The sequence below is a fragment of the Megascapheus bottae genome, chromosome 19 (genome assembly GCF_031878675.1).
Source record: "Megascapheus bottae isolate mThoBot1 chromosome 19, mThoBot2.hap1, whole genome shotgun sequence".
NCBI lineage: Eukaryota > Metazoa > Chordata > Mammalia > Rodentia > Geomyidae > Megascapheus > Megascapheus bottae.
In genome coordinates this window covers 20,179,979-20,204,501 of record NC_143527.1, presented here as the reverse complement: position 1 = coordinate 20,204,501, position 24,523 = coordinate 20,179,979, and the positions used below count along the sequence as shown (strand labels likewise).

At 40.9% G+C, this 24,523-nt stretch overlaps 1 long non-coding RNA gene across 1 annotated transcript; it reads right to left on the bottom strand.

Moving 5' to 3' along the window:
• Positions 1-218: 218 nt before the first annotated feature.
• On the bottom strand, positions 219-24,141 carry LOC150049720 (uncharacterized). Its single transcript, XR_016538869.1, has 3 exons — positions 24,009-24,141; positions 1,154-1,271; positions 219-346 (listed from the first exon to the last, which is right to left on the bottom strand). It is a non-coding gene; the product is annotated as an uncharacterized LOC150049720 (long non-coding RNA).
• Positions 24,142-24,523: the final 382 nt, after the last annotated feature.

The window sequence follows — 24,523 nt, the reverse complement described above, 5'->3', positions numbered from 1 at the left end:
GGGTGGGGGTTGGGGAGGGAAAGTGGGAGAAAATGAGGCAGGAGTACCAGTGTTTGACAAGAATTGTACTCATTTCCTTACTTTATAACCTCCCTGTATATCACCTTTACAGTAAGAAAAATACAATAGTTTTCAATTTAAAAAAAGATTAACTGTAGTAGTCAAGATTTTATTATTCATCAGTATTGGTCCCAGAACCCAGACCACAGTCTCCAGATTTTTTTAGGCAGGATATCTTCCAAGCTGCAAGATTCTGAGAAGTAGCTGTGTATCTTATTTTGTTTTTAAAGAACAGTCAATGTGTTCTTTTCTTTAATGCTGCTTCTATTGGCTGCCAAGAAAATCACTGCAGAAAAAAAAATGAAGCATCATTTTAAAGTTCCCTGCACAACTCTTTCCAGAGACCTGAGCTATGGAAAGTCTTCCCTAGACCTCTTTTAAAAAAAAATCCCAAGAAAGCAAAACTAGAGTTGAGTAGATATGCATTCATTATTTGAGTTGTCTCCTTCAGATCAAAATAATGGTGCAGGAGAGTCGTTGTGTTTGTGACAGTTGCTTATGAGTTTGTTGTTGTTGTTGTTGTTGTTGCTTATTAGAGAGACTGGGACTCTTGTCTCTGCCCTGGAATTATCATTACATGGATGTAGACTTTATAGACTTGGGGGATGGCTGCAGTGCATTTCAAGGAAGGTCTACAAAGAATCCCTCCACAATCGTCCTCATCAACCAAGATGAAATTTCTCTGTCCTCTATACTCCCTAAGCCTGGTTTTCTTGAGCAGTGAGTGCCACAGCCCTTCTCAAATAAATGCTTAGCAAATGACACTAATCTAACCTAACCCCGTGGTTTGATTTTATTTTTCCTCCTTCCTTTCTCTGTTCCTTCTATTTTGGGTTGTTTGCCATTGTAGCTCTCCTGTTTCAATGTTTTTCTGCCTCTTCAGGCATTCCAGTTACTCTATTAGGCTTTGGTTTCTGGGAGGGGGGTGGGAATGTTCCTGTTTGTTTTCAAACTCCACTTCTGTTTTTATGTTTAATGCAAAATCCTGTACTCACTTTTCATGGCAACTCTCATCAGAATGCTGAACCACAGACCCCAATGGGAAGACTGTGGTGGTCCCACTGATGAGCTTTGCCTATTTCACCTTGCCTACCTGTGCTAATAAGCTGGAAATAAATCTCTCCCATTGTTCACATGTTGATCTGCTCTGGTCTAATTGGTGCCGTGGACGCAGGATAATTTCTCCCAGTAAAAAAAGTTCTTCCATGGTGCTGCCACACCATGGAGAATTCTATTTAGTGTTCAGGTTTTGAGAATAAGTATTCGAGATGGATCTAACTTACCTAAGTAAATTAGCAATCTATCCCTCTGCAGTACCTGGGCTTCCTGTCTCTTGGTCTTTAGTCCTTCATTGCCCCTGATCACACTTCTTGTTGGGGCGATGGAGCACTCGTGAGTAGCCTGATGTATCCTTAGCAAGATAGAAGGCAAGGAGAACGAAATCTCTGTTCTGATCTCCTGGAACGTTGCACTAGTTCCAGCTGTGGCTATACTTCATGACTGTGGGGATTCTTTGCTTATTTATTTTTCTTTTGAAAGATTCTATCTAGATTCCAGCAAACTTTTCAGCAAGCATTATTTTGAGACAGCTGAAGAAGGAAGGGCTATTCTTTTCCCTGTCATATGTCCCTAAAATAACGGGAGGGGAGGTGGGGGATACAAGCCTTGGGGGTCCCCTTGAACTATTGAGAATAGCATAATGAATTGGCTAGTCATAAACGATTTGCTCCCGAGTTCCAAGTGATATAGTAATGAATTGCCAACGAGCCATTAGCCAGACTGCAGCCATATGGTAAGGGATAGGACCCTGGCACATTGTAGCCATACTGTGGGTTTGTCTTTGTAATTGTTCCCATCCAGAACCTTCCCAACTCTATGGCTGCTAATTAACATCCTGTTTAAGCTTCTGTTGTCAAAACTAATCATGTGTTTGTTTTATGTACCGAGGTCTTTCTCTTATCTGATTAGTAATAGTGACCATTAAGAAATGAAAACGTGTTTGAGCTCACATAAAAAACATTTGAGTTTCCCATCTTGCATTACCCAGTGGGCACTCAAGCTGAGCAGAACTGGCCTATAGTAGTAACTCAATCCAGGAGCTTATTAAAACCAACAAATTATCATCTTCCCCACAGATACACAAATGAGGATTCAGTCCATTAGTTTTGCCATTGTTCTTCCTTTGTGTGGACATTACTCTAGTTAGATCTTTCACAGTAATATATGGATTTTATTATAATAGTGATGATAATAAAAAATAACTAGGACAAGGAGATTCATTTCTTAGAATAAGGTATGCTTTTAAATATCTAAGACCCCCTGATGAGATTTTGGAAAGAATAATGTTGTTTCTGGAAAGAATAACATTGTTTCTTTTTTCTTCCTTCCTTTCTTTCTTTCTCTTTCTTTCTTTCTTTTTCTCTCTTTCTGCTTAGCTCCCATTTCATTACTTTCTTCACTGGTTTCCTTAGTAGTGACCCAATCAGAGCTACAGGAAGAAAGAGTTTTGGAGAAAAGTAAAGGTATCCTAAGAAGAAAGGGGAATGAAGAATTACTAAAAACACAATTTTATGAAAGATTTAGTATGGGGTATACAGGAGGAAATGTCTACTGTTGATATAATCCAGGGGGAAATCTAGTCTTAAGCTTCCTCACTACCAAAGTGTGGCGGAAAGAAGAGAAGCCCTTTATCATCACCAACCCCCGATACACATACAGCTTCTGGAAGCCTTTCCCACTACAACTGCCAGTCATTCATGTAAACCGACTTCCCTTTCATAACAGTTGAACAATATGTAGAGATGGAGGCCAAGGAGAGAAAACATGGAGGTGAGGAAGCCCACAGAGTCGTAGTTCCTTGGTGTGCTCCTGCTGTCTCCCTTCCTTTAGGACTCAGTGAGAACAACCCCTATGTTTCACAACTTTCTGATTTCTCCCTGCATCAAAGTACAGCACCCCAGAAACAGCACCCCAGAAATGTGTTAATTTCAAGGTCAGGCCAGTGTCTTCCATGGCATCTGTGACATGGTATAATGCAAACAGATTTCCATATGTGATCCCTTCCAGTAGTCCTCGGCCCCCAAGCACCCATATCACGTGAGAACACGACTCCTCAGGAGACGCTGACATTTTAATTGGAAGCATCTGTCGCCTTTTCTGTTATTTTTGGCCAGGTTTGGTTTATTTGTATGAGCCTATGTTTGTGTACAGGCCTGCCTACGTGTTTCACAAAGCCTTGTATTGCCTCCCCTCTCGTTTTCTTCTCAAGTATCCAGTTGGGATATGTGACGGGGCCATTTGCCTTCACCCCCAACTGTCCTGACATAGATTTCTCTCAGAAGAATCAGGGTGGAGAGGGCCAAGCTGAAAATAGAAAAGCACCTTCCTGGAAAAGCTGTTTCAGGAAAGAGGCCTACCACTTACTGCTTACTGTGAAGTGTCTCTTAGCTGTGCACAGGAGCTCCAAGCCGTGAGGTGCCAAGCACAGAGTGAAATTCTCCCATCTCTGGCTCCAACACTAGCTGAGGCCTCTAGTCTCTGGATTTGTATGAACTTTTCTCCCAGAAGCTTCTAAGACCCTGCCTTATAATTTTTTTACTCTTTTATAGAACCCAACTTTCTTCACTCCATTAACCCCAGTTACCTTCCAAAGATACCCTATCTTATCTTGTGACCAGATCATATATTAGCAGTGCAATGGGTTAAACACACCACACACACACACACACACACACACACACACACACACACCCTTCTGAAACCTCAGAATAGCAAATAATTTGGAACCAGGGTGTATGAGATAGCACTCTCAAGAAAATGATCCCAGATAGGATGGGCCTTAATCCTAAATCCCGTGATTGGAGACAAAGGAACTGAGGTGACAAAGAGAAACAAAAGGGTTTGTAAAGACAGAAATAAAGACTGCAGTGGTGAGCCATAAACCAGGAAATGTCAGGAGCCATGAGATACCAAAAGAGGCAAAAATTATTTTTAAGAGCATGATTTGGGACCTATAAGCCACAGAACTGAAAACAACTTTCTGTTATTTTAAGGCACTAAGTTTATCAGTCATTCAGATCTGCCCTGGATTTGAAGTGAGAGGCTCTGACTTTTCTCCCTGGTCTGCCACACAGCTGTGTCCTCTTAGGGACCATCCAACCTCAAATCCTAGCCAGTACATTGAAGGTCGTATCATGTCTGCAATCCCTTGCAGCTAACTGTTGTCTATTTCAGGAAGAAAGCAAAGTTACAACCACTTATGATGACACTGTAAACTGAATGTCCACTCTGAGAGGGAGATCACAGATCAGTGGAGGAGAAGGGACAAGAACCACTACAGAGAGGAGGTAGTTGACTGATAAAACACAGGAGTAGAGAGCATGAGAGACAGCAGTGGTCAGAGCTGGAGGAGCAGGTGGTGCAGTGACTGGATGAGTGGGTGACTATGAGGACACAAGCTGGGTCCCAGCATGAAAGCAAGGTCTTTGCTTTGTACCTTAAGTGCTCTCGCCCTTAGATTACCTGAGTTATTCTCAGAGGGTTCCAAGGCCGAAGACTCTTGCTAGAAGTATCTGACCTGGGCATACACAGCTGCTTTATGGAATACAAGCTTTTATACACTGTGGGCCTATCCGCTGTAAGACAGGGAGGAGCGATGCTAATGTAGTGTTTTGACTGGAAAATCTCTGGTCCTTGGAGAGATCTCCCTCCTCTTCAGAGCAGATATAGAAACTGATGCCTGAAAGGAGGGATTTGTTCAAAATCCCATAGCTGGTAAGGGACATAGCTAAGCCTGGACTATTTCTCTGTCACCTCCTCACTAGACTTCCCAGGTTCCTATCTCAGATCTGTCATTTATGGGTGATGTAAGGTGAGATACTTAGTCTCTTTAAGCCTTGGGACTAGAAGACTGGAGCAATGAGAGCAAGCAGGTTTTATTAGGGCTTACAGTATGCTAAATATTTACATTCATTTTCATGTTTAAACCTGACAATAGTTCTACATTTTATAGTTGTAGTCACTAGAACTCCTTTGTTGTAGGAGGGAAAAATGCATTTCTGTATGATTAAATAAATGCCTTGTGATCACATAGCGTAGAGTTTGAATACTGATGGCATGTTTTGTCCCGTGCACTGTGCTTAGTATAGGCCTAAAGGAATGAGAAGGAGAATGAGCTGAGGACCAAGCTTTGCACAAGCCCTTCAAAGGTGTCCTTAATTGCCATTCACCATGAAAGGAATACAGAAGTCTGTTGCTGTGTCTGCAGGAGGCAGCCTGCCTACTCTTTTAAGGAATGCCACAATGTCACATTTCCCCTTGGCTCTGCAAGGGTTTCAGGTCCAGTGTACCTGTTAGCTGCCGAGATCCACTCAGCACTCCACCAAGAAAGAAGCACGAAGATCACCAAAGCCCATCTCAGTATAGAGAGCTGAACTCTGGAAATCAGAGAAGCAGCTTACAGGGAGAGATGACAGCTCATTAGCTTGTTCTTGTCCCACTTGCCCAGCAGAGCAGTATCTCCAGCTGACATTTGCAAAGGCCATTCCCCTCACTTTGCATTCAGGATACTTCACCACCAGCCAGAGCTCCAAGCAGCCTGCACTGTTACATGTGTCTGTAGTAACACACTCAAGATCTGACGTTTAAAATCAGGCTTCCTAATTCTCCTCCTTCTCTCCTGGAAATCCAATAGAGTCTCCCATAGGGCAGAAGCCAAGAGAGCAGACACCCACACCATATGATTTTGAAATCATCAGAAAGGTCCCTATTCTTAACTCCTGTATTCACTGCCCTTTCACTGTTTCTGGGTCACTTCCTGCCAAATGCCTTCCTCTTTTCCCCAGCCTCCTGCAGGGAGGCTAGACCTGACATTTTGGCACAGACCTATCCTTGGCCATTTACTTCTATCTGAAGTAGCACTTTATCATATGTAGTCCTGCATTATATTTAAGTGTTTACAATGTGAGGAAATGTGCTTCCCAGAGACGGAACTAACATTCTGGGGCAGTGGATCTCTGAAATGTTAGAATGTATATAGCAGTTAATCTATCCTTTTTCAGATTCTCTTATATTTTCAAGTCTAGATCTTCTCAGTATTATCTTTTTCCTACCAAGTAGACCCATATCTTCAAAGGCCTTCAAATACATAATTTTTGATATCATCCCCATACTCTAGGCCGAACAACTCACTCCTTCACTAAGCCCTTTGTGTTCACTTTTCTTTTCATCCTCTCAAAATGGTTCAAATGCTCCTCACTGGAGGATAAGAACTAAATACATATGTCCCCTAACTAAGAAGAGTCTGAAAATGGAGCTTGGATTTCAAGTGCATACACTTTCAGAGGAAGGAAAGAGGAATTAGAAAGGGAAGGAAGGGGAAAATAACATAAATTTAGTTCAAATTTTACCAAAAAGCTGGGCACTGGTGGCTCATGCCTTTACTCCTAGCTACTCAGGTTAATTGAGTTAATTGAGTTAATTGAGTCCTAGTTCTTATTAAGAGTGGGCTCAAGAATTTGGTTAAATTACACTAGCATAGAAGGAATAGAAAATTAGGAAATAAAGCCTGATAGGAAGTTACCAAACAAAACCAAGGAGAATAGACCTTTCTCAATCCTACATCTCCTAGACCCAGAAAACTTCCTCACCCGAATGAAATAGGAAAAGTTTGTTGAAATGCAGGTTATAGGAGAGAAAGGCTGCCAAATGCCTTTCCATCTTTTTGGCAGGTAATGCAGAGCTTTCCTGGCCAAGCCTTGTTTACTGGAACCCTTTGTCCAGTGCCATGGAGAAAGTACAGTTCCCCTCCTTGCACTGTTGCTCATTACCAAGAAAAATGATGGCTTGATGGTCTTCCAGCAAGAGAGAACAATCTGTTTCACTTGAAAGTTTGGTAATTGATTAGGGCAATAGATTTTCTTCAGGGCAGCCTCTCTGGGAGAGTCTGGCTAGGGCACAAGATTTACATACATCAGCCTCGCTCTGCTTTGCAAGTTTGTCTTAGAAGATGAGATCACACGGCCATTAGTGGAATGAAGGGTGGGCTGGGAGGATGGGAAGGCAGAGTGGAATTCCCAGACATCATTTCTCAACAAAGAAGGCTTTCAAGAACTTTTGTGTCAGTGACTCTTAGGTAAATCTTGTGAGGTCCTCAACTGGAAACGTATTCAATGAAAGCTAAACTCTTCTATAACTGCACCCCCTCTCAAGAATGTGGCATCCTGAGAGTTTGCATCATAGGCTCTAGAAAGGTGAGCTTTTAGCAACACTCACTCTCTGTTCAGTACCATGTGGGGTACATCCCACCTGTTCAAGGCAACCTTTGCATCTCACTTTCTCCATGTGTCTCAATCTTTCCAACCTGTCATTTACTCCATTGGTTAGGGGAGGGAATCATGATTTTTTTCTCAAAGAAGTTTTCACTTTAAGCCTCATCACAAAGTCTCTAATAAAGAAATTCCCAGCAATGTTGAGTTGGGGATGGTGGAGAGAAAGTAGGCCAGACAGAGGGAAAGATACAGCATTGAAATGATGCTGCACAGCCTATTGTTTAATGGGACTTCCTTTCTTTGATCCTGACCTCTGAGTGTTTGGACTTGACCTTCATATAAACAATGGGGAAGGTTGTACCTCCTACAATGCCTGGTTCCAGCTATGTAAGCCTCCCCAGTAACACTGGGACCTTAGAACAATAGGGTCAGAGAGATGTGTCTTCAGGATGGCCTAATGAAATGAAAAACTTATTTAGTCTGCATCATTCTTGCTCTCCCTAGCCAAGTTCATGTGGAAAAATATTCTCCCTTGATCCGATGAAAATGGAACAAGTTTCTACAAGGACCCAAAGGCAACAGAACAGAATCCCTTATCCCACCACTACCCCCACATACAATGAAGGGCAGGGGAACTTGAAGCCTATTATGTACCTTTTAGGGAACAGATCCTACGAGTTCTACCCTACAGTTCAGAGTTTTATCTCTAGAACTAAAAAGTGAGTTCTAATCTGATTAGTGGCACCAGTCAGAAAATGAATGAACTCTAAAGATGATGTTGTGGAGATGGAAAGATGTTAGCAGATGTAAAGCCAACATTGTAGAAGGGCTTGCTTTATTAGAAAAGTGCTGTGGATGTCTCTGGTGGATGTTCTAAACTAGATCTGATCTGTTTTACATGTGCACAAAGTAACATTGAGAAGCATATGCATCAGCCAGCAGACTTTGTTGAGCATCTATAACATGCAAGGCTTAATTCTATGTGGTATACAAAGATGAATAAGGCTCAATTCATGTCTTCCAAATGAAGGTGGGAAAATACCTCTGGAGTAACTGTGTTAAAATCCCTACTGCTTACACTGCATGAAGGTACCAATTAACATGTCACTGATATCCATGTAAATGTTGATTGGCATATTAATAAACAGATTTATTCCTAAACACTGTAAGTCTAAACACTGCAGTGATTTTTTTTAAATCATTATAGGAACTAACATGGAAGGAGAGAGAAAAATGATGGATTTCTAGATCTCTGTCCACAAACAGCAAGAGATAATATCTTCAATATCTTCTGTTTTAGGTAGAGAGCAAACTTCATAATAGTTCATTTGAAAGGGCAATAAAAGATCCTAGATAGAAGTATAAGGCAGTGTCCACAGCTCCAAACCCACTGACCCAGCTCCAAGATTACTCGTGATGTTAATTTAGTGTTTGGGAAAGCCTGAGAAGGAAGAGATCAGAAAGGGTTGCTGGGAGCAGAGAACACCCAGAGGAATGGAACTCCAGCCATGAGAAGGGGAGGTACACTACAAAAACAGCATTTTCTTCTCTCCATAGTTATCTCACAGTGTCATCTGTGAACACACAGAGAGAAATGAGATAGGATAGTACTTATTCTCCTAGTACATCATACAGTTTCATATGACATGCTCAGTTCACTAAAAGACACAATAGTCTCAGAGCCCAGATCCATTTGGTGGGCTTACTAGAGAGGACAGAGCTTTTCCCATGAATTCATGTGAGTCTAGTTAGCTTGAGGAAGTCCGCCCAAGTCAGCAGCAGGGCAGACAAAATGACCTTCTGAAGCAACTTCTCATGAGACACAGTCATGGCTGACGGGGCTTGGCTGGAATTCCGAGACATTCCAGTATTGGCACAGGGCAGGCCCTTACCCCAGTCAAGCTGACCTCAGCTTTCCCCCTCCTGACAATTATGCCTTCAGGTCTCCAAAGCAATCCCTGTTGTGGGCAACCTTTGGAAGTGACATGCTGTTTTCTGATGGGAATAAAAGAGTCTGAAGTAGCCAACAGGCTTCTCAGCAGGAGGATTTGTTATTCTTCTAATTGTGGCATTAAACCTCAGCTAGCATTACATAAACATGCATGCTACTATCCAAGTTGCAGAATTAGTTTCTTTTAGCAGACTTCATCATGGCCAGGGTTAGTCTCCCTCAGAGGTGAAGACAGCCACCAGTACTTGGCTAGGAGTTGTAAATCCTGAAACTCCATTACCCTCACCCCGACTCCCCTTCCCAGAGCTTTCTCATCTTTTAACTGATACCTAAAAGTCTACTTTTGGGACTTAAGACATTCTACTGAAAACTGTAATTGCTTTCCATAGGAAGGAATACTAGCTAACTTCAGAGAAGTGTAAGAAAAAAACTTCCTGGTTTCAGAAAGCAATTAGAAAATAAATGGCTTCCTCAAGAGGGCAACCTTGGTTAGATTAAAGTGCTACTGTTGAAGAAGATCATTGAATTGAATGTTCAAAATAATGTCTTGATACTGGGAGTTGGTGGCTTATGCTAGTAATCCTCACTAATCAGAGGCTGAAATCTGAAGTGCATGGTTCAAAGCCAGCCCAGCTAGACAAATCGAAGACACTCTTACCACCAATTAATCACCAAAAGCCAGAACTGGAGATATGGCTTGAGTGGTAGAACTAAGCCTTGAGCTCAAAAAGCTAAGCAAGAGTAGAGGGCACTGAGTACTAATGTAAAAGAAATGCTTGAAAAATATTTCCAATAATGTTCAAAGTAATACTGTATCCTAACACTGACATCTTAAAAACTAGATCTTAACATTATAACAATAATAATAGTAGTGAGTATAATATGATTTATTCTATTTATATTTGATCTTATAGAATAAGAAATAGGATGTTTAATATAGTATCCCAGTTCCAAACTCATTCTTTAAAGGACTTGTTCCCTATTATATCACACAGCTCTTGCTTATACCAAGATTTGTGAAACATGTTTGTAATTGTCCATCTCATTATATAGCTGAAGGGAACAGGGTCCCCATTCTCCATATCCTCTCTCCATACTTTAACTTGCAGACTTTATTAAAAATACTTTTGCTAGGTGCTAGTAGCTTACACCCATAATCCTAGCCACTCTATAGGCTGAGATCTGAAAATCTCTGATCCAAACCACTCAATGCAGGAATGTCCAAGAGACTTTTCTCTCCAATTAACCACCAAAAAGCTAAAAGTGGAGCTGTGGCTCAAATTTGAACAGAAATGCACCGAGGCCCTGAATTCAAGCCAAAGTTTTTGCACAAAAAATAATACTGTGATTAAAAATATAGGTAATAATCATTTTTCAAAAATTACATATCCAGTCCAGGTGCCAGGAGCTCATGCCTATAATCCTAGCTACCCACAAGTATGAGGTCCAGAGGATCACACCCCCAATCCAGCTCAAACTGAAAAGTCTGTATGTCTATCTCCAAAATAACCATCAAATAAACATACTGGAGGTATGGCTTATGCGAGCAAACAAATCAATTAAGCTTTGTGGTCAGATCCTGGTATCAGTAAAACTTTTTTTAAAAAAAATCAGTATTCATGGTATGTATCCATTGTCAAATTTCACCAAAACTCTTCCATGACAGCATTTATATTCATTCATTGATTCATGCATTCATTCAATCTAGTCACCAACTCTCAAGAACAAGATTCTCAGCCCAGGTTAACCATCAAGAAGTGAAATGAGCACATCAATAAGTAAAAATGGTCCTGGAAGTACCTAAGCTGATCAGTGACAGGGAAAGCAGAGGAAGGGCAACAGACTTGTCTGAGGAACCAGATGATGTCTGGATTCAGCCATTGATGCCAAGGATTAAAGTGATGTAACCCAAATTGCCTCTTCCTTAGTGTTCTTTTTTTAAACAGAGGTATACTTCTAGGGGATGAAGGTTGAAATGTTTTTCTAGTTTTTTTCTTATAAAGACAGATAAAGAGGAGCGCAGGATTTTGGACAACTCTTCCACCAGAATACCCACTTAGCCCCTTCTCTCTTGAGAGCAAAGCCAAAGGCATGCAAGCTGGTTTGTACAGGTGTCAGGGAAAAAATGAGATGCGTCCACTGTGTTTCTGGCAAGCAGAAAACCCCTGCTGGCATAGGGCCAACCTGGTGGCATGCAAGTAATATAATACACAATCTAAATGCAAGCGTTTGGGGCCTTTTTGGGGAATCAATTAACAATAAGCATACACATCCATTTACAAAATAGCAGTATGCTAGAGGATACCCACATGGTAACTGGAAACTAAAATAATACCAGGCGGACTAATCATTTTTTAAAAAGTCTTCTCTAAAAAGCCAAGAATAATATTAAGAAAGTAAAATTTTTAAAAATGTCATCCATCTGCAGAGTTATATCCTAAGGGATACAGGGCAGAACACACTAACAAGCAAATGAATCCATATATAAATGAACTCAAATTCACGAATTCAACAAAAAGCAAGGTGGGGGAAATAAAAAAAAAATCTCCCTTGTAGATTAGCTGCCCCAAATGAAGCACAGTTCCATTTGATCGATTTCTGTAGGAGATAAGATGTTCTGAGGCACTGCCCTCAAGGGAAATTATTCTTTATCTGCCCATTCACAGGGTTCCCAGGATTAATTCTGAACCTAAATCAACCCCACACTTCCACAGGCTCATGCCCACATGTGAACCCCCACACATGTACACACACCTCACTTGTTCACCTCTAGCTGGAATCCTAGACAAGTCATCTATTGTTAGCTGCTAACTGGGGAAGTGACCTGGCAGAAAACTTATTGGGAGAATAAGTGAAAAAAAAGAAGAGGAGGAGATTACAAACCAAGTCTGAGAATTTGACCACCAAAAAGATCCTAAGATAAATACTTACCGGCTGATAGCTCTAAGAAAACGAGGTGATGATTCAGAGAAATTCCCCTCACATTGTGTGGCTCCTTGATCTGGTCTTCAGGGTCTGTGGTCTGGAAGCTTTGTGCCAGTGAGATCACTCTGGGATCTACACTAAGGTGATATCTCCCAGTGACACCAGAAAAAGTGGGATTCCTGAGCTAGGCATAAATAGGCTGATATCACCAGGCAACTGGGGGTAGCATCAAGCTACTTGTCCAGCTCCTCCTGGATATTTACAAGCCTTTCCATGCATAGATAGGATCTGGTAATTACTGCCATTTGCACCCACTAGAAATCATACCTGTCACATATGTTGAGCTCTTTGGGCCAAGGGACATGACTTAGTTATTTCCTAGAGGATAAAAACCATGTTTGATTTGCCCTTAAATACTCAAAGAATACTTTAATCATAATCTTTGAATGAACTACTTCAGTCAGTTGATCTCAATGCCTGGCACTACTCTCTCCACCCGTATGGATAATCTAGATGCTGCAGAAGCTCATCACCAAATAGGCATTGAGCCCCACCAGGGGTAAAGTCCTTCAAAATATGAGCATAGTGCACAACTCTTGATAGATCACCTGATAAAGATCTGGGCTGATGGGAGGAACAGGCTCTGAATCCAGGCCACAAGCAGACCTGTTGATCACAAGCATGGTACCTACCTGGTCATCTGCTCTGATCAGAGATGCCTTAAGGCGAAGAGAGATGCGGGGAAACAGATATACAGGCCCCTCCATAACTGTAGACTTCCTACATCAGTTCATGTTTGCACTGAGCTTTGCCATTTTAATAAGTCTTTCCCTTTATCTTCTCACAATTACCTACAAACTAGATAAATTATTCCCTCTAGGTCTGCAGGGGAGGAAATGGATGTTCCCAGAGGTTAAGTAAATGACCCAAGGTCACACAGCTGGATGCCTGAGAATCCATGTTTTCTCATGTAGCAATCTCAGGCCATCTCTGGGAGATCCCACTGCTTCTTGTCCTGAGGGCTACACCTCATCAAGATAGAAATTTCCGGAGAACTTACTTCTCTACAAAGATTTAACTTGTTTTACAGATAGAATTTTTCCCATAAATTTTCACTTAAAAAAAAGAAGCAGTAAGAAATTTTAAATACATTGAGTCAATCAACCAAAACGATAAATCATCCCATAGAACTATGTGAAAGTATCATGCCAGGCACTGTGAGGGTTAAGAAAGATATTCTCAAGCTACACTTACAGCCGCATGGCAGGTGCCTCGTGTTACCTTAGGTCACCATCAGATGATCTATTTATTAATAGCCATGTGTTGTACACTCAGTTATGCTTTCAAATAGTATTTTTATAAGGCTAAAAAAATCTGAAATGACTTCGAATTTGAGCAGTGCTTGAGCACTGGTTCAAACAGTTCCTTATAAGTTCATGTAGTGATACATCATACCGAATTTCAAACCCTGATATAAATTTATGCTTACTACATGGAAATAGATCTGTCTTGTATTATGAATAAAGAGAATGGCCATTACCTGTCATTCTACCAACAAGAGTATAATCCCATTTTTGAAGGGATTTTTTTAAGGAGTTGGTATTATTTCTGGCTCAGCTGATTTTTAAAATCTGTTTTATTCTCTCAACCAACAATTTGCAAAATTTCAATACTCAGAATCAGTTGTCAAAAGGCAGATGTCTACAAAATCAGAGTTTCTGAAAAGGAGCTTTGAAATTTGTATTTGTACCAAACAACCAGGTAATTTGGGGATTCAAACTAAGGGGGAGCATGCAGGAGGGGGCATGGCTGGTAATGAGTCTAATTTATCCCATGACTGGAAGGAGAGAAGCATATGTCATTAGCATCATTGCACCCTGAGCAGATATCTCCTTTGAAGAGGTTTGTCTTGTGGGGGACTTGCCTTGACTTCAGATCTCCTGAGGAATTTAAAGCTTTCTCTTACCATCTGACCTTCATTTACTTTATCTGTAAGGATGACAATGCCTTTCACAGGATCCCCATTACCATTTGAAAGCCACAGCAAAGTAAATCAAGCTTTGATGGGGGATGGGTACAAGTTAGAAAGGAAATATAGGAAAGGAAATATACTCTAAGAACTTTGCATATATGTATGAAAATAGAGCAAAACTTTAAAATTGCTTGAAGAAGAGGGTAGGAGGATTGGAAAGAATGATGGATGGGGGTAGGTTTGATCAAGGTATATTGTATAGGAAAACAACGAATTGATGCTAATACAAATCTTTTGGGGGAGGAGAATTGTGAAATGCTATGGGAACACTATCATCATTGGTTTCTGGATGTGGAGTGTTGTAGAAAAGAAACATGTCTTACCTGTAACCTTGTTACCTAATACAGCTCAACACTAGAACCATAAGTACTACACACTATGAGAAAATGTACAGCTCACAGAGATAAACTCAAGAAGGTAGCCGCTAAAGGCCTTGCCCTTATCACTGAAGTCCAGGGTGAGTTTTAACCCTGTCACCTTTGGGACAACTTCTTCCCGGCACCATCCCTCAGTTCTTGTCTCTTATTCTGCTGTGGATGGCCCAGAGCTCAGAGCCGGAACAATCCCACATAACTCACTACCAGGAATGGAAATGCCACAAAGCACATTTAATTCTACTCTGACAGTTCCCGGGAAACAGGCCTACTTCTCCATCGACCTCTAAAATAAGCTGATGGTTTTGGTAATAGGAGTCTCTCAGGAAATTCCATTCATCTATTCATTCATTCATTGTGGACCGTAGATATTTATTGATTTTTTTTCTTTTTACAGTGTGCTTCTTGCTGCTGCTGTTGTTGTTTGCTGTGTGAGGATTTCTCTTTGCTTGATCAGCTTGCTTTCTCAGGGATCTCATCTGATTTCTCAATTTTTACTGACATGTAGGTCATTAGAAAACTATACTACCCAATAGCTATACCCCATTGCCTTGGACAATAGACTTGACAGGATATTGTGTCAAAAACACCTGGTTTATACAGTCTGAAATGCTTGAGGTTCTTTTCTTTAATGTTTTGGTTATTTTATTTTATTGTCAGGGTATGTACAGAGGAGTTACAAGTACATACATAAGGTGGCAAGTACATTTCTTGTTGTGTCGAACATAGTTACCCACTTCCAAGCTTTTCTCCCCTTGAGGTTGTTGGCACTGCGAAATTCCATAGCAGAGAATACCAAGACATGGAACATATACAGCATGAGAAAAAAACAATCTAAGCTGGCCGGACACTTGTGGCTCATGTCTGCCTCCTAGTTATTCAGGAGGCTGAGATCTGAGGATCATAGGACCATGGTTAGAAGTCAGACCAGGGAGGAAATTCCATGAGCCCCTTTGTTTTGGGGGGGGGGGTTGTTTATTGTTTTTTTGCTAGTCCTGGGTGAACACAGGCCTAGTATGCCACCACTTGAGCTACAGCACCACTTCCAGATTTTTCTGTGTATGTGGTACCAAGAAATAGAACCCAGGGCTTCATGCATGCTAGGCAAAGCACTCTATCATCAGGCCACACTCTTGGCCCCTCCATGAAACTCTTATCTCCAATTATCTAGCAGAAAGACAGACATAGTGCTGTGGCTTGAATGAAATAGCTAAAAGACAGGACTCAGATCTTGAGTTCAAGCTCAAATAAACAAGCAAATAGATAAAACTGGAGTATTCAAAGTTTAAATCTGCAATAGTCTAAGGGTTTTGCCAGGTGATTCTATGGATGTTCTGTCTGTGGTAAATTGCAATCTACAACAATCATTAGGGTAACTGAGGAATCTCCACTTCCTCAGATGGCAAAGAAAAAACTTACACTTAATTTGAGGAGAAGATTAAATAAAGGAAATTTCAATGAATCTCTCCAACCTCTGTTGAATCTGGGAAACCCAACCCAGATACAAGGCTCTCAAGGCACCATCAATCAGAGCTTTCACACTGGTCACCATAACTCCAAAAGCATCCCCCAAGTCTCAGAGATCTGGCTTAAACAATGCATCCTTACAACCTACCCCATGACCCTCCTCTGCCCTGCTACAACAGGTTGCCTAGACCTCTTTCTCCATAACAGGTACTCCCTTCTCCAGAGCATCTAGTTCTCTGGCCAATTGTTCTATCCCTTGCCCAAAACCAGGATCTTTGTGAGCATTTTTATCATTTGATCCTCACATCCTTCCCCTGAAGATGGCTTAACCATATATTGGCGATGCAGAGAAGTTAACTAACCGACCCCCAAATCATCTTTTGCAAGGAGCAGAATTGAAATTAAGCCTCAGAACTGATTAGAAATTTTGAGCTCATCTGAATACACAGGGCTAATACCGATGTGCCTCAGCTGTAATTAGTAGGTGCTCCATAAATAACCATTATTACTCCTACTCTCAGCCTTGAGCTGTGGATTTTCGCTGTGAACCAGGCCTTCCCATTGGACTTCGAGCATGCTTTACTCACTTAGTCCTCTTAGCAATCCAGCCAGTGTTGGGCCACACAGGTTTTATGTTCATGGGATCCTCTATAAATGTTTCCTAAATCAGCACTGCATTGAAATCACTAGCCTTGAAGACCTGAGAGGATTTCAAAAGTGGGACAAAGAGACAAAGTACAAGCACAAAGAAGGATATACTTTGACACAGTGCAGGGACCAGCATAGCTGGAACCAAGGAAAGAAAGATGAAAGATTAGATGCAGGGCTCAGGGAAGCTTGTAGCAACCTGAACACCTGTGGCAGGCAAGTTTCTCATCCTGTCCATTGTACTTACATAGAGGCAGACAGGTCACATAAGAAACATTTCATTCTTCTTATACCAGGGCATGGAGGTGTCTTGATAAATAAATAATAGAAACCTCGTATGAGAACACAGAGATATAGAGCTAACTCAGCCAAGCCTGTCCATAATTCACATGCTTTCTCTGGTCTCTGTCACTCCACCTATATGATGGAATATAGGCACTATAGCCCTGCCATTCTCTGCCTATAAGTCTAAATGAAGCTTATAATCAGAATAGCTTTTCTCGCCACCCAAGCACTATTGAACATTCCATCTACCAATATTAAAATAACTGCCCTGAGTCTAAAGTGCTATAATTCACCACGAGGAGCTCAATCTAATATGGAAACCAGGAGAACTCCTGATACCAAGGCCGGGGGGCATTCAGTGTGCTGCTTCATGATCCAGGAATTTAGCAATGCTTGGCTACAACTGGTCTGTTCCAGTCACCATACCTGCTTCTGGATCCCTGTGGAAGGTACAAGGCTGGAGGCAGGCAGGCAAAGTTTTCAGGCCCTGACTCAGACTATGACAAAGTGAGCCCAAGAAGGATCACTCTGAAAATATTCATTCTGTTCCCAGTAGTTCTTTTTTTCATATATTTTTATTGTAATTGATAGAAGGGTTACATTATATTCACCAGATAGAAGGTGCACAAACATTGATACCCTTTCTCATGTCTTGGTCCCCATTTCCCTCTCCCAACCCCCGCCCCTCATCTTGTTTTCCCCCCTTCCCTATCCTATTTCAAACAACCAAGTAAGCATATATACAATATATCACATAACAAGGTAAAAGACTGTAACAGTATGAGATAACCAAGGGACAGCAAAAGAGATGAGAGATAACATAGCACATTAAGGACAACATATGGCTTTTGTTTCTATATCCTTGTTCCCAGTAGTTCTTAAACAGATACTCTTCCAATAAAACATCTAGCTTATTCTTTGGGATGGGGTAAAGCACCTTCTCTCCAGAGTGATCACAAAATCTCATTTTCTTACATGGCCACTTTGGGGATAGGCTGGGTAGCTGTGGGCTTCTATATCTTCATATCTTCTGTTCCAACGGTCTTTTCCATGAAGACATGCCTGGCCGCATCCGAGCTCATTCCTGAGTGTTCCTGGAAATGGCTGGCTCCAGCCATTCTGCCTGCTTTCTAATATTTCTCCAAATGCTTCTTGCTTCTACAGACTTTCGGCCCCCTACTCCTCCCTCACCTTTATGCTTCTTCTAGAGATCAAGTCTGTCTCATCCTTAGCACATCTCCTGCGATTACCAGCCATTCTTCTACCTCCTCTTCTGCATACCCTACTCCTAATCTAGGGCTTGCCACTAGTGAGGCTCAGTAAACAACTGGATAACTGAAGGAATCTAGAACATTCTACATAGATGTAACAGCAGATTGAGTTAATGTATGTTAATAAAGAATGTTACATTAATTTTTATACACAGAAAATTTAAGAAGTCAGAGGTTTGTGTTGACTGAGTAGGGAATTCTGGGTTGTTTTCCATGTCAATCTGCTCCCACCCTCACTACTCCAAACTTGTGAGACTTGGTTCAAAACACCAACTAGCTCCTCTTACATGCAGATCACGTTTAATATCCAAGTATATTCCACTTGATGCTGAAAAGTGAAAATAACCCAAGACTTGGGTTAGAAGCTCAGCGTCTGCCATTTACCAGACCCCCAGCTTGAGCAAGCCTTTTAACCATTTACTTGAAAGCATTGCTGTCATGAACAAATAGGAGAAAGGATACAAGTGTCTGCTTCAGTAACGGGTACTCAAGAATTGCTGAACTTCCTCCCACTGATCCCTACATCATCATTGCAGAGAGCCTCAGAATGAGCCTGACTGACCTCCACCCTGAACAGATAACCCCAAGCTCCAACAATCAGTGGGTTTCTTGTGTAAATACATTGGTGGTTAATCACAGAACTAAGCAAATGAAGCAAAGATTTTGCAAGACTGCCTGTGACATTCCTTTGACCAGGAAGGGTCAAATGGATTGGGATAAAAAATGAATAATTAGCAATGCTGCTGATATAGTTGGCCATGCAATTTTTGAGCTGGGTCCTTTCTTCCACCACTTGCAAGATTCCCTAGGGACATACAGCTTAGCGGTTCCTTGGCTCCATCTTCCTTGGTCATTAGTTATTAACTCCTTGACTTGCATTGACTGTGCGCCAAAGCCCTTGGCCCAGACACAAAGTGGCTTTTATTAAACACTAGTGATTAAAAAAAAATGCTTCTCTCCCCCATGATAATTTCAAAGTGCTCACAAATGTAACTGGCCCAATTTGTTGTGCATTCTAATTAGCATCCTACAGACCTACTCAAGAATTATTTTCACATTTTATATAATGCACCTAAGACCCATCTTATATTTTCTATTGATGTCCTAGACAACCCATGAGTACATTCAACTGCAAATTTATAACTGCAGAAAATCGTTTTCAGGAGATGAGCCATTTTTTCAAGCAGTTTGAAGCCATTTTATGTTGAGGCATTGGCTGAGATACAATGGAATTTAAGAGTGTCAGTACTATTTCTTTCTCTTTTTGTCAGCTGTGGGACTTGAACTGTGGGCCTGGGTGCTGTCCCTGAGCTTTTCAGTGCAAGGCTACCACCCCACCCCTTGAGCCACAGTGCCACTTCTGATTTTCTAAAGATTAATTGGAGATAAGAGTCTCACAGTCTTTAGTGCCCGATCCTCAGATCTCAGCCTCCTCAGTAACTAGGATTACTGGTATGAGCCTTCACGCCTGGCCTCAGTACTATTTCATCTTGCAACAAACCTTGCCAAAAATCCATCCACAAGGTCAAAGAGTATTTGTAAGCAAAAGGAGGGAGAAATGTTTTTAATGTTAAGTAGTCAATAAAAAACATTGACTCACTGAGATACCAAAGAAACAAGCAGCAAGTACTGAAAGGGTCTGTCCAATACAACAGACAGATGCAAGAATTAACCTACATTGCAACTGTAAGGACTGAGAATATGCAGGGAATCTTTAGCAGAATGTACATTTGCCTGCACAACCATTTTCTTCCCAACAGTGACCCCTCATGGTTTATAGTCATGAATTCCCTGTCCAGTCAAAGAGAATTAATTTTGTTTACTTCGTCAGTATAATATGCAAAAACTCTGTGTGACATTGTTACATATTGTCATGATACCTTGACTCTGAAGCAAAACATTAACTCCAAAATCTGATATCTGATTGGGAGGTGGACTGCTCTGACCATGTTAATTGTAATCCAACAGACTGGAGCCATCAATATTCCAACCATTCAAAGCCAGAGTACCTGTGCCTGGTACTGTAGAGACACAGAAGAAAAGAGTCACTGGCTATCTGATTGAGATAATTTATAATCTACTTGAAAAGATAAACCAACCAGAAAAGTCCAGTAAATGTAAAGCATCAGGGCCATGCCAGAGCTTCAGATAAGAAGTATATTGGAGTGAACTTGAAAGGTCAGAGAAAGGTTACAGGGTATATAATATTAGAGACCTGAGCTATAAACAAGGGGAAGTGGGTAGAATGTCTGACTTAGCTGGAATGGAAAGTTCATGCAGAGGAAGAAGGTAAAATTAATTATGAACTGGGGAGGTGGAGCAGGATTCGAAAGACATTAAAATCTATTCTAAGGGGGATAGATTTTAACTTATTTTTTTATAATAATCTGGGGCAAGGACTTTGTAGCCAAGGAAGGCGTTGCTAAGAAATTCACCATGACTCTCCAGAGAACATAAATAGAGGAAATTTAATTAAAGGAGGAGAAATTCAACGGGAAGAATAGTTTTGAAGATCAGAGTAATAGATGCTGGGTGGATAATAATGGAAAATTACAATCATAAAATGTCAGAGCTGCAAAGATCTTAGGAATAATCAGACATAGACACATTCTCAGTTTCTTTTCATCTGTATTTGAAGATTTTCACGATCATCTCAGAAATGGGTCCCAAAATGTGTTCTTTTTACTTGGAAAGCACAAGATGGTTCTAGATTTAAATGGCAAGGTGGCTATTGAAAGCTACAATTATGTTATCCGTATCATCACTTTAGTTCTCATTTTGACTTCAAAATCTACAATAGCTCAAAAGATTCACTAGCAACTTGACAACTTAGGATCTTACCAATCACCTTACTTAGACCAGATCTTGAGACAACTACCTCATCCAGGAGCTCTTCTACCACAGTGTCATAAATCACATCTGTATTTGATTTCAGGTTAGTTTATGAATTAATCATCTATATGATTAAAAGATCATGTTTATGATCTCTCATTCCATGCTCAATTAAAAAATACATGAGCACATATCCACATACACATTGCATACACACATGCACACACAGCTTAGTCTGAACCCTAGAACCATGGAAGACATTGAAGATACAAAGATGAATAAGCCCTAATCCTGCCACTAAAGTTAGTCTCAAACTCTTTCCATTTAGCTGTGCTCATTGTCAGTCTATGCTAAACAGCATCCAAGGAAAACTCAGATTTCCATTCTTCCTTTCCCCACATGCTGTCTCATGAAAAAGTGAAGATGAAGCTGGGTGCTGGTAACTCATGGCTGAGATCTGAGAATTCAGGTTTAAAGCGAGCTAGGCAGAAAAGACTACGAGACGCTTATCTCCAGTTAACTATCAAAAAATCTGTAAGTGAAGCTGTGGCTCAAGTGGTAAAGCTCTAGCCTTGAGCACAAGGACAGCACCAAGACGCTGAGTTGAAGCCTGGCGACTAGTACAAAAAAACAAGTGAAGATTAATTCACCTTTTCTGGGGCTAACCTCATGACTTTCTGGGTTTTTTTAATCGTATTTTTATTATCCTTACATAGTTGGGCAAAGGAGTCACCATTTGACAAATCAGTTTAGGAATGCCATGCATGTTGAGCAATGTCACCTCTTTCATCATCTTCCCCCTCTGCTCCTAACTGTACCTCTTCCCTCAATGTTTAAAAAAAAACAGGATATGAATTGACTTTTATTGCTGCATTCCCCCACTTGCTTCAAATCTACTGAGATACCATGTCAATTCCCAGGCCTAGACCTTTCTCCTTAGGAAGTCAGCTTCCATGCTATAAAAAAGTTAAGGGAGGAATTTGAAATAGTTAGAGACTACAATAGAGAAGGAAGACACATGGAGGAGAATCTAGGACCTGAATGTGTGAGCAAAACCTTATGCATCTTCCAGCTCAGCCATCTAGTGAATACTGCCAGGCCATATCAGGAAATGAAAGAGCAAAAGCCCAGCTCAAATTCACAACCTACAGAATCATGAGAAATAATGTCTTTGTTTTATCTTATTCATTAGACAATAATAGATAACTGAAACAAAATCCATAGTGGAAAGATGAACACAATCATACTAGATATTTAGTTTGGGAGAGAAAAAAATTCCAAATACTACATAGATATCTCTCTATGACTCATTTTCTTATTTGGTGGTTGGCTTGGCTGACCTAAGTATTTGTCTATACAACCCTATTGTACACATACACACACACACACACACACACACACATATGCACACTGTGAGAAGGTATTTAAGCTCTTCAGAAGGTCTTTAAACTTGTATGTGGGGTCAGTGTCTGAATCACTAATAATCTGACCTCTGAATAAATGAAGCACTGAAATAGCATTTTGGCATTACTCTTAGTAAGGTAAGGCATTCTGTCCAGCTTTCTGTTACCTTTCCATCTCAAAGATCCACAAGTTTCCTGCTTCAGAGAAATTGCTACCACACCGGAACTATTTCAAGTTCAGAGCATTCTTTGGAATCTGATTGCTTCACTCATTTTACATAATTGTTTTATAAGTCTATGTGAACTGGACTGTTACATCACTCCTTGGTGTAGGAGAGTTCACTGAAAATCATCTTTCTTCTGTTCAGAAGCCAAGTTCAGAGAGGGCCTCCAGGGAAGGTCAAACCATGCACTGACCAGTGTGGAGCAGTGAGCTCATTCCGCCCAGAAGACTGAATTTGCTCACTACCTTTTCTAAAGACTAAATCTGCCTCCAGTAGGCTTTGTTGTAGGCTTGTTTTCTTCTGTTTTGTTTTTTTGGAAGCACTAGAGATTGAACTCATGCTGGCTAGTAAGGCACTTTGACACTGGAGCCATATACTACCATTCAGGTTGTTTGGCTTTAGTTATTTTTTCACTTTTGCCTCTTCCTACTATTAAACAACAGTACCTCTCTCATAACTTGGATTACAAATGTGAGCCACTACAACTGACTCCTTTGGTGAGATGGAGTCTCATTAACTTTTTGTCATCCATAGCCTCGAATAGTAATCTTCCTGATCTCCACCTACTGAGTAGCTGGTGTGAGACACCAAGCTTGGCTGCCCCAGTAGTTTTATAAAGCCAAACATGCCGACCCAAGAACTCAAATGAAAAATAGTATGAAAAAGGAACTCTCTTGTTCAAAATCTTGATCTATATTAGGCTTTGGGGTTTCATACTGAGTGAAGAGAGGTGTGGTGAAAGCATAATTTTGCTCAGAAATGTGATACTAAAGAAGCATTGATGCAGACTTGGAGCTGGGCATGATCCTAAGGGTTCATTTTGCATGCTCTCCATCTGAAATGCCCACTCTCTCTTTCATCATCACTGCAGAACAAATCCTGATGAATCCTCACTGAAGTGGAAGGATAATTCTACAGCAGAGTTGTAAATCTTGGGAACAGGGAACCAGAAAGTCACAAAGATTAACATTTAAATTCAACAACCAAAATTAATGAGTGGGGGGGGAATAGCTCAAAGAAGTTTAGACAGGACCTTGCCCAGAACAGTAAAACTGATTCACAGCTAAGAAGAACTAAAACTTACCTGCAGAATACACATAGTGTACATTGCACCTTTATAAGCATCTTCATTTTTGCCTCACCATTTGAAATAAAGACTATATAAATTTAATCTTCTAATGAATAATTATAACAAAGAAGTGTACCCTCAAAACACTAGCATGTCAGGTTTCATGAGAACCTGAAAGTGTATCCAGTCCTACCCTCACCTTTGGTGTCTATTCTTTCAGCTCAAGTGAAGAACAAGTTGTAGCTCTGTGGAAGAGTGGTACTTGGGCCATCATTAGCCCAATCCTGCATTAGATGAAAGCCAGCCTTGATATAATCTGGGAGAACTAGCCAACTCATGGGTCCATTATGTGTAGAATATTCCAAGCCCTATGTTCTGTTGGCTGCAGCACAGGGTGTCTGTGAGGTCAGTAATGGGAAGGAAACTACAGCCTTCAAACATCAGCGTACTGTAAACTCACTACTCACTGGAATTCTCAGGAACTTGGTATTCTGATTAAATGATCAGCTTGTTCATAAGACTTAGGACCTGGTCCATTTCTATACTTTCCCACTTTCCAATCTGCTGTGACACCTGATCCTTCATGGAGGTGTAACCAGAAAGCTTTTTCTCTATCCTGGACTTTGGAAAAATTTCTAAAACATCATAGTCTCAGGCCAGGAGTGTGGCCTAGTGGTAGAGTGCTAACCTAGCATGCATGAAAGCCTGGGTTCA